The sequence below is a fragment of the Mesoplodon mirus genome (assembly GCF_964341445.2).
Source record: "Mesoplodon mirus genome assembly, chromosome: 19".
Taxonomy (NCBI): domain Eukaryota; kingdom Metazoa; phylum Chordata; class Mammalia; order Artiodactyla; family Ziphiidae; genus Mesoplodon; species Mesoplodon mirus.
The window spans coordinates 49,631,220-49,641,755 of NC_138995.1; the positions used below are offsets into that span (position 1 = coordinate 49,631,220).

Below are 10,536 nucleotides of genomic sequence, written 5' to 3' on the forward strand. Positions count from 1 at the left end.
AAATCACACAGTGTTTGTCTTTTCGTAACTAGCTTACTTCACTTAGCATAATGTCCTTAAGGTCTATCCATGCTGTAGCATTTATCATCAGAATTCCCTACCCTTTTAAGGCTGAATTATATATATATCACTTTTTTTATCCATTCATCTGTTAATAGACACTTGGGTTGCTATCATCTTTTGGTATTGTGAATAATGCTGTTACGAACATAGGTATGCAAATTTTTTTGAAAACATAGGTGTTTTCGATGGAGGAGGCGGGCTCTGCTGGGAACTGCATCAGAGGGGGTGCGGGGAGAGTAGGGTGCTGTGGTTTGAGCTTGAGGGTGAAGCTGGCAGAGCAGGAGGATGGGCGAGCAGTCTGAATGCCAGAATGGATAACCATTTTGCTACAGCATTTGTAATTGCTTGTGTGCTCAGCTTCATTTCTACCATCTACATGGCAGTCTCAACTGGCACGGACTTCTGGTATGAGTATCAAAGTTCAGTTCAAGAAAATTCCAGCGATTTGAACAAAAGCATCTGGGACGACTTTGCTAGTGATGAGGCAGATGAAAAGACATAATGATGCAATTTTGTGATATAATGGCACAGTGGGATTGTGGAGATGGTGCATCACTATACCCCAAAACACATACTGGTATAGCCCACCAGAAAGGACAGAGTCATTTGATATGGTCACAAAATGCATGAGTTTCAAGCTAAATGAGCAGTTCCTGTAGAAATTTGTTGATCCTGGAAAGCACAATAGTGGGATTGATCTGCTTCGGACCTATCTTTGGCGTTGCCAGTTCCTTTTACCTTTTGTTAGTCTAGGTTTGATGTGCTTTGGGGCTTTGATTGGACTTTGTGCTTGTATCTGCCAAAGCCTGTATCCCACCATTGCCACAGACATGCTCCATCTCCTTGCAGGTTTGTGTACACTGGGCTAAGTGAGTTGTTACGTTGCTGGAATTGAACTACGCCACCAGAAATTAGAGCTGCCTGAGAATGTGTCTGGCGAATTCAGATGGCCCTTCTGCCTGGCTTGCGTTTCAGCTCCCTTACAGTTCATGGCTTCTGCTCTCCTCATCTGGGCCACTCATACCGACCGGAGAGAGTACACCTTCATGAAGGCATATCATGTGGCGTGAGTGGAAGCTGCCTGCTTTACAACTGCCATTTTTATGATTTTTTCATTTTAATATTTTCCCTTATCTCCCCACCCCAATTGTTTTTAACCTTTTTTGTGTGAATTTACCATTTTATCCTGAAAATTCATTTTATTTATTCACGCAGATGGGTTTTTCTTAATACCACTAAAATTTGTATGGAACCTGAGTGATTCTATCTTTCAGACAAACTAATCTAGGTTCAGAGTCCAGACAGAAAAAAAATGGGTAGACTCTTGGCACAAATTTGTGAAAGAAAATTGGTAGTAGGAGGTTGACCCAAAGCAAGTTCTGCTGATGTCTGTTAGACTTTTCAGTAAAGTAACTGTATCAGTTTAACTGGAAACTCTAGCTTATTTGGGAAACCTCTTATCACTGTCAAAACTTATATTCACTTTGCTGTTGTAGATAGCCAGTCAGCCAGAGGTATTAGTGCTATTTTCAAGGACTTAGGCTATTTATAATAAAATAAGGAAATTATCAGGGCTTCCCTGGTGGTCCAGTGGGTAAGACTCTGTGCTCTCAATGCAGGGGGACCGGATTCAATCCCTGGTCGGGGAACTAGATCCTGAATGCATGCCACAACTAAGAGTCTGCATACCAGAACCAAGAGGTCCACATGCCACAACTAAAAATCCCACATACACAAGTAAGACTCGGCACAACCTAAATAAATAATTTTTTTTAAAAAGGAAATTATCTAAGCTCTTTTCCCCTAAATATTGGCATATAGCTTCATCTGAGGTGAAATATCACAGTTGTTTATCTATACTGTAGCTGTTTACAAGAAAGGAAGTGTTTATGTGGAATTTTAACTTTGTAGCTGCAAGAATTCAGTTCGGCCAGACAAGAGGATGAACCTTATTTTACTTATTTTTTTTTTAACTCTCCTTAATGTGTCAGTACGATTTTCAGTATCACCAAACCATTTGGGATTTTTGTTCCTTCCCTCCTCATACACCAGGTTTTTTTAAAAGAGTGCTTTCTTTTTAACACTACATTGGGGTCACAGAGTAAAATTCTCCAACTGCCATCTGTTTATTTCAGCTAAGTACCATAAAGAAGTTTCCACCATAATGACCCTCTGGAGTCAGGAAAACTACCACAAGACCTAAAGCTTTGGCTGGTCATTAACTTCCAACTATAGTCTTTAATTCTTGTGGTGAAATGATGTGCCTTTCCTTGCCTAACCACTTTCTGGTGTGTATCAACATTATTTAATGTCTTCTAATTCAGTCATCTTTTCATAAATATGTCTATAAACATTGACCTTTAAAAAAATCTTATTTAGGGCTTCCCTGGTGGCGCAGTGGTTGAGAGTCTGCCTGCCGATGCAGGGGACGCGAGTTCGTGCCCCGGTCCGGGAGAATCCCACATGCCACGGAGCAGCTGGGCCCGTGAGCCATGGCCGCTGAGCCTGCGCGTCCGGAGCCTGTGCTCTGCAACAGGAGAGGCCACAACAGTGAGAGGCCCGTGTAACGCAAAAAAAAAAATCTTATTTAGGGCTTCCCTGGTGGCGCAGTGGTTAAGAATCCACCTGCCAATGCAGGAGACACGGGTTCGAGCCCTGGTCCAGGAAGATCCCACATGCCACGGAGCACCTAAGCCCCTGCACCACAACTACTAAGCCTGAGCTCTAGAGCCCGCAGGCCACAACTACTGAGCCTGCGTGCCACAACTACTTAAGCCCATGTGCCTAGAGCCCGTGCTCCACAACAAGAGAAGCCACAGCAATAAGCCTGCGCACCACAACGAAGAGTAGCCCCCACTCGCCGCAACTAGAGAAGAGCCCGCATGCAGCAACAAAGACCCAATGCAGCCAAAAATAAATAAAATAAAATAAAATAATTTTTAAAATCTTATTTATTTATTTCATTACTGTAGTACTTGACAGATTTTTTTTAAAAACCTTATTAGTAATTTCTTACAAAATCCTAAATCTGTCTTTTTTAAAAAATAAAAAATGAGGAGAGTCAAAAAAAAAAAAAAAAAAACCATGGGTGTTTTCAATTCTTTTGGATATATAACCAGAAGTGAAACTGTTGGATCATATGGTAATGCAATTTTCAACTTTTTATTTTTGAGGAACTGCCATACTGTTCTCCATAGCAACTGCACCATTTTGCATTCCCTACCAACAGTGCGCAGGGGTTCCAATTTCTGCACTACCTTGTCTTCACTAGTTATTTTCTGGGGGCTTTTGATAGTAGTCATCCTGATGGGTGTGAGATGATATCTCATTGTGGTTTTGATTTTGCATTAGGGAATGATATGATGATGTTGAACACATTTTCATATGCTTATTGGCCTTTTGCATATCTTCTTTGAAGAAATATCTAGTCCTTTGACCATTTTTTAATCAGATTATTTTGTTTTTATGAGTAGTAGAGTTTTTATATATTCTGTATATTAGCCCCTTATCAGATATATGATTGGCAACATTTTCTCCCATTCAGTCATAGGTTGCCTTTTCACTGTTATGTCCTATGATGCACAGAAGTTTTTAATTCTGATGTAGTCCATTTTATGTATTTTTAATTTTGTTGCCTATGTTTTTGTTGTCATATCCAAAAAATCACTGCCAAATCCAATGCCATGAAGCTTTTCCCGATGTTTCCCTCTATGAATTTTATGGTTTTAGATCTTATTTTTAGGCCTTTGATCCAGTTTGAGTTAATTTTGGTGTATGGTGTAAGGTAAGAATCCAACTTTATTCTTCTGCATGTGGATATCCAGTTTTCCCAGCACCATTTGCTGAAAAGACTTTTCTGCTTAGTTTTATTGTAATTTGCTCTTCTTTTCCCAGATACTCAAAGTGGAAGCTGACATCATTAATTTGAGACGGTTTGCTATGGATTGAATGTTTGTGTCTTTCCAAAATTCACATGTTTGAAGCATAATCCCCAATGTAATGGTACTTAGATGTAGAGCCTTTGAGAAGTGCTTAGGTCATGAGGGCAGGTACAAACTATTGGGTGTAAGATAGGCTCAGGGATGTATTGTACAACACAGGGAATATACCCAATATTTTGTAATAACTGTAAATGGAAAGTAACCTTTAAAATTGTTTTAAAATCTATTTTAAATTTTTAGAAAGATAGACCATAACCTTGATCATAAAACTAACTTTAACAAATTCAAATAATTTAACTCATATAAAGCAAATCATACAAAATCATATTATCTGACTCTGGTAGACAGAACTCTAATGTGTCCACCACCCAACCACAAAAAAAATCCTGCCCCTGGTGTACAATCCTATATAATCTCTAAGATTATGAATATGATGGGATATCACTCCTGTGATTATATGGTATAGCTGACCTTAAGAAAGGAAGATTATCTGGGTTGGCCTAACCTAAACACTTGATGAGGCATTTAAACATGGGTCTAGGGACTTCCCCGGTGGTCCAGTGGGTAAGACTCTGCGCTCCCAATGCAAGGGCCCGGGTGTGATCCCTGTTGGGGAACTAGATCCCACATGCATGCCACAACTAGGAGTTCACATGCCGTAACTAAAAGATCCCACATGCTGCAACAAAGATCCTGTGTACTGCAACTAAGACCCGGCACAGCCAAAAATAAATAAATATTTAAAAAAAAATAAACATAGGTCTAGAGGTCAGAGACAGAGGAAGTCAGACACAAAGTATGAGAGTGATTTTGAGGGAGATTCTCTGTCCACAGCTTTGAAGATGCACAGGACCAAAGGGCAAGGAATGCAGGTGTACTCTAGAAACTGAGAATAGATCCTGGCAGCTAGCCAGCAAGGAAAAGAGAATGGCCTCAGTCCCCAAACCATATGGAATTGAATTCTGCCACGAGAGCTTGGAAGAGTATCCAGAGCTCCAGATGAGAACACATTTCAGCAAATACATTGATTTCAGCCTTGTGAGAACCTGAGCAGGGAACTCGGGCACACTGTTCCTGGATTTCTCACCCTCGGAACTGTGAACCAATATATGGCTGTTGTTTTAAGCCACTGAGTGTATGTTTATTTGTCACACAGAAATAGAAAACTAATGTGCTGACCATAATAAAAGTAATCTAGAAATAAATAACAAAAAGATAACAGGAAAATCTCCAAACATGTGGGGAATAAATCTTGCAAGTCAAAATAATTCATGAAACCAGGGAAATTGGAAGAGATTAGGAAAGACCCTAACTGCATTAGACCAATCAGCCGCCAGGCTCGTATTGGCTTCCCCACCCCAACATGCAACTTCCAATCAGCCAATAGGAGAAGATACAGGATAAGAGGCGGGGCCTGCGTGGTCACCATGGCAATCCCTGGCGAGTTGGAGTGAGGAAGAGGCTCCATGTAGCCAGATCCAGATGCCCTAATGGGGGTATTTGAGGGGGCAGTGAGGGAATTTACGGGGGGACAGGGTGGGAGGAAGAGAGCTAGCATGGGTTGAGGGGAGTGAGGGGACAAAGAGTGTTTCATACGGGGATGACAGGGTGTTAAGTATCTAAAGGGAGCACGGGTCTAGAACAGGAAGGCTGCTGTCGTAAGTGTACAGGGAGTTCGCAGGGTCATGAAGCTGATTTCAGGGGTAGAGAGAAGGTGTTAGGAGGAACAGGGCGGGTCTTTATTAGGGGACAGAGAAGAGGCTATGAGTGGACAAGGAGAGGACTTGGAATTCATAGTTGTTCAAAGAAGGTCTTAGAGGAGACAAGTGAGAGATTACGGGGGTGGGGAGGAGCTTATGGGTGAACAATAAGGGTCATAGCAGAACCATGAAAGATTCATAGGGACAAAGTGAGGAATATTATAAATGGGACAAGAAGAGAGCCACTAAGGTCATTAGAAATTTTTATAAGTTGAGAATTTTACACAGGCACAATGAAGGTTTTACACATGAAAAGTTAGAGTGTTAAAGTGTTGAGTGAGGGACTTCTTAGTAGGGTGGTTAATAGGGACAAAGAGAAGGTTGCTCGGGGGACGATGAGGGTTTTATAGGAATAAAGTGCTAGAGTGGATCGGCTGAGTTTTCAGGGAGGCCAAGTGAGAGTCATCAGAGTCAGTAAACGATTCTGTGGGGACAGTGGAAGGGGCCAAGTGAGACATGCTTAGGGATCTGAAAGGCAGTTATAGAAGACAGGGAGGAGTTTACAGGAGACAGGGAAAGGGTTGCAAAGAACTGAGAGGGATTATAGGGCATAGTGGCAGAGTGGGGGCCGGGAGTTCTAGAGGACAGAGAGGTATTAAAGGGAATAGGGAGAGGTTAGAGGGAACGTGGTGGGAGTCTGTGAGACTTTTAAAGGTGTCAGTGAAGATTTTACAGGAGCCAAGGAAGGTGAAAGGGAAGAGGTCAGAGGGGATGTTAGAATCCAGAAGCCATACTGAGCCATAACCCACTTCCTACTCCCAGGAGATTGAAATTTTGCGTGCCAAGCCCCCCAAAGACCATATGTGCCTGTCCATTTTGGCCTTCATCCTGTGTTTTCCCATAGGCATTGTAGCACTGATCTTCTCTATCCAGGTGGGAGTCTGAGGCATGCCAATCCTTACCTACCCTCACTCTCCATCCTGCCCCTAATGCTGACTCAAATTCTTCCTTGTTTCCCGCCTATGGGTTTAGGTCCCCACCCTGTGTTCGTACAGTCCTATGGCTCACCACCACCCCACCCTGTACAATAACCTTTTTAAACCCATCTATTCCTGTTCTGCCTCTCCCCTCAAATCAGACAAGACACAGCAACAAATGGAATGACCGAGCCATGGCAGCTGAGACCTCCCACCAAGTCTTCTACATTGCAGTCCTGGGGATTGTTATGGGAAGCATCATCATACTCATCTTCTTGCTTTTCTGCATGATGGACTTACTTTCTCGGTAACCTCCTCTCCAGCTCATGAAAAACACCAAATACATCCCAAACTGTTACTTACCTTGGTTCTAAGTATCCATTTGGGCCAAATGAGACACCTGTCCCTCAATGTCTGGTGTGCCAAGTGTTGCCAGCCCGAGCCAGCACCCTGAGGTGGTTGATGGGGGAAGGAAGTGGTAGCTCAGGAAAGCCATGGACCAGAGCTCAAGACCAACCCTGGGACCCCGTCAAGATGTGGACCATGGGAGACAGGGTAGGGCAATGATTCCCCAGGGCAGCCTCCCCTCTGCCCACATTCATGTATTCATGCCATAAATTTATTCATGTTGACCAAGGGCCTTGAATGTGCTGCCTGACTCAGGGGACACAGCAGTCACCACTTATGTACCACTCCTACCCCCTGCAAACTTATAAACCAGGGTGAAAGACAGACATATCACCAGGCGATGACAGAATAGAGTGGTCCGATCTCTAATGGGGGAAACCTAGGGAGGTAGGTTGTAAGAGGCCAGACCCAATCTGGGGTATTATGGTCTACCAGAAAACTAGGGAGTCAGCAACCGTCAGTGAACTAGTTGGAATTGGGAATTTTGATTGTAGAGAGCTTCTATAATAGGTATGGATTGCCTCCTCTCCCCTCTACCCACCAAGTTCGAGATTTATTCATCATTCAACAAATACTTTCTGAGCAATTATGACGTACCAGGCAGTGTACTAGGAACTAGAATCGCAACAGAGCAACATAAATAAGATCCCTTTCTCATAGAGCTTACATCTAGTAAGCTTCCCCACACTCTAGTGGGGAAGAAAACCATAAACAAATAGACCTCTAAATAACTAATTACAGGGAGTGGTGAATGTTATGAAGAGAAATAAAACAGGGTAATAAGCTACAGCAGTGCCAGTACTGGGCTACCACTAATAACAGTCCGCAACAAGATAAGGGCAGAGATTGCCAGTAGGTGGTTTAAAACGTATAGCGATTTGACATTGTTCTGACATTCAAGTATTTGAAATAGACTTGTCCTGTTGAACAGGGTATATCAAAAAACAGGTCCTACTACACAACCACAAACAGTTTGAGATGCACTGGGCTAGACAGCAAAAGTCTAGAAGGTATATTGTTTAGGGTCATGCTAGCGGCTGTAACAAATAAACCCTACCATTTAATAGTTCACAAAATGGAAGTTTATTTCTCACTCACAGAACCTGCCAATGTGGCAAGGGATCCAGGCTCCTTCCACGTGGTGATTCCACCATCTCTTAAGGACTCAGAATTCTTTGAGTCCAGGCAGAAGATGAGAATGGAAAACCTCCACATGTTTCTTAAAAGCCTTGACTTGAGAGTGAACCCTTGGGACTTCCCTGGTGGCCCAGTGGTAAAGAATCTGCCTTCCAGTGCAAGGGACGCAGGTTCGATCCCTGGCTGGGGAACTAATATCCTACATGCCTCAGGGCAACTAAGCCCACAGGCTTAAATAAATGGTTTACAGAGCTTATGGAAGCAGGCTATTCTCTTCCATGTTAGTCTCTAAAACCACATCTTTCTGTCTCACCACACAAGGGCAGGGGAAACCATTCTACAACCACATGAAAGAGCCTGGGGCTGCCAGGATGAAGGAGGAGCCAAGGAAGAAGCAAGTACTAGGAAGTGGAGGAGCAGGAAACTGGGTCCTCCTCATCAGGATCATCATCATCATCATATCCACTGGGCAGTCAACTGTGTCAATCACGGTTCAGGGAGGTTATGCATATAATCTTATTTAAACCCCATGACAACACTGAAAAGTAGGTATTATTATTGTACCCAATTCATAAATGAGGAAACTGAGGCCAGGAAGACTGAGAGACTTGCCCAAGATCGCCCAGTCTGTAGGTGGTGGAGTCAGGATTCAAACCCAGTCAGTCATACTGCGGAGCCTTTGCTTATAATAACTGCCTTCCAGTGTTTGAGCTGCTGGATCACACCTCACCTAAATCAGTATGAACCAATACACACTTTAAAACCATGTGAACCAAGATATTTCTTATTTGGGGGCACTACTCCTTTGAGTTTTCAGACATTTGTCATCAAAAAGAGGCTTACATGTGACAGTCCGGAGGAGGGTATCCAACCAGCCAGAGGGCTGGGCTTAGAGAAGGCTAGCCTGGGAGGGCACATCTAAGTTAAAACCTAAGGACGAAGGGGAAGGGTCCAAGATGGCAGCATAGGAAGACTCTGAACCCACCTCCTCCCTTGGACACACCGAATCTACACCTACATATAGAGAAATTCCTCCTAAAGAAGACCTGAGGGCTGATTGAATAGCTTCTGCACATAGAGGGACCACATAGAAATGGATAGCAAAGACAGAGAACCCCACGGGTTCTCTGGGAACCCATGGGAACCCCACCCCCGACATGGTAACCTGCAGTAGGGAGGGATATGACTGAAGGGCCTGAGTGCAGACACACCCATCTTGGGACACAGGAAAAAAAAAAAAACAGCAGTTTAAAGGGCACTTAGATTATGCAGGAAAGAAATCCAACTACTAACCTTAGAGTACCTGCCAAATGGGTAGGGAACTGCTGGAACTCTCTCCAGGATTGAAGGTGCCAGCAAGTGCCATTGTTTGATCCCCCAGCCTGTGCCTGCTCCAGCTCCAGCTGTCCTGCCAAGGCTCCTACAGCATGGCGCACCCCAAGACTGCCCAGCCCACATGTGCTCCAGCTCCAGCTGTCCACCAAGGAGGCCCTGGCACAACATGCTCCAGTGTTTCCTCTGGTCCACGCTAGCCTCCAGCTAACTGCCAAGGACACCAGCACAGAGTGCCCTGAGACTAACCCCAGCCCATGCCCACTTCTCCTCCAGCAAGCCTGCCAAAGCCACCTGGCACAGGCAGTCTACATGGGGGATGCTCCCTCACAATGCCATTCCTTCCATACTGAGAGAGGTAGCTGGTTCATCTAATTCATAGAAACAAACATAGAAAGTCAAACAAAATGAGGAGAGAGAGGAATATGTTCTCCAAAAAAGAACAAGATAAAACCCCAGGGGAAATAACCCTAATTAAATGGAGATAAATAATTTCTCCAATAAACACTTAAAAGCAATGGTCATAACAATACTTACTGAACTCAGGAGAAGAATGGATGAACTCAGTGTGAACTTCAACAAAGAGTTACAAAATGTAAGAAAGAACCAATCAGAGCTGAAAGATACAGTAACTGAAATAAAAAATACACTAGAGGGAATCAGCAGCAGATCAGATGATACAGAACAGATAAGTGATCTGGAAGACAGAAGAGTGGAAATCACCCAATCATATAGCAAAAAGAAAAAAAATTTTACTGAGGTTTTACAGGACCTCTGGGACAATATCAAGCTTATTAACATTCACATTATGGGGGTCCCAGAAGGATGAGAGAGAGAGAGAAAGGGATGGAAAACTAATTTGAAGAAATAAGAGCCAAAATTGATCTTAACCTGCAGAAGAAAACAGACATCCAAGTCCAGGAATCATAGTCCCAAACAAGATGAACCCAAAGAGATCCACACCAAGACATATTATAA

General features: G+C 43.3%; 1 pseudogene across 1 annotated transcript; it reads left to right on the top strand.

The window, feature by feature from the left end:
• The first annotated feature begins 297 nt into the window (after nucleotides 1-297).
• On the top strand, nucleotides 298-1,133 carry LOC309794409 (claudin domain-containing protein 1-like; annotated as a pseudogene). Its single transcript has one exon. The product of its transcript is annotated as a claudin domain-containing protein 1-like (transcript).
• Nucleotides 1,134-10,536: the final 9,403 nt, after the last annotated feature.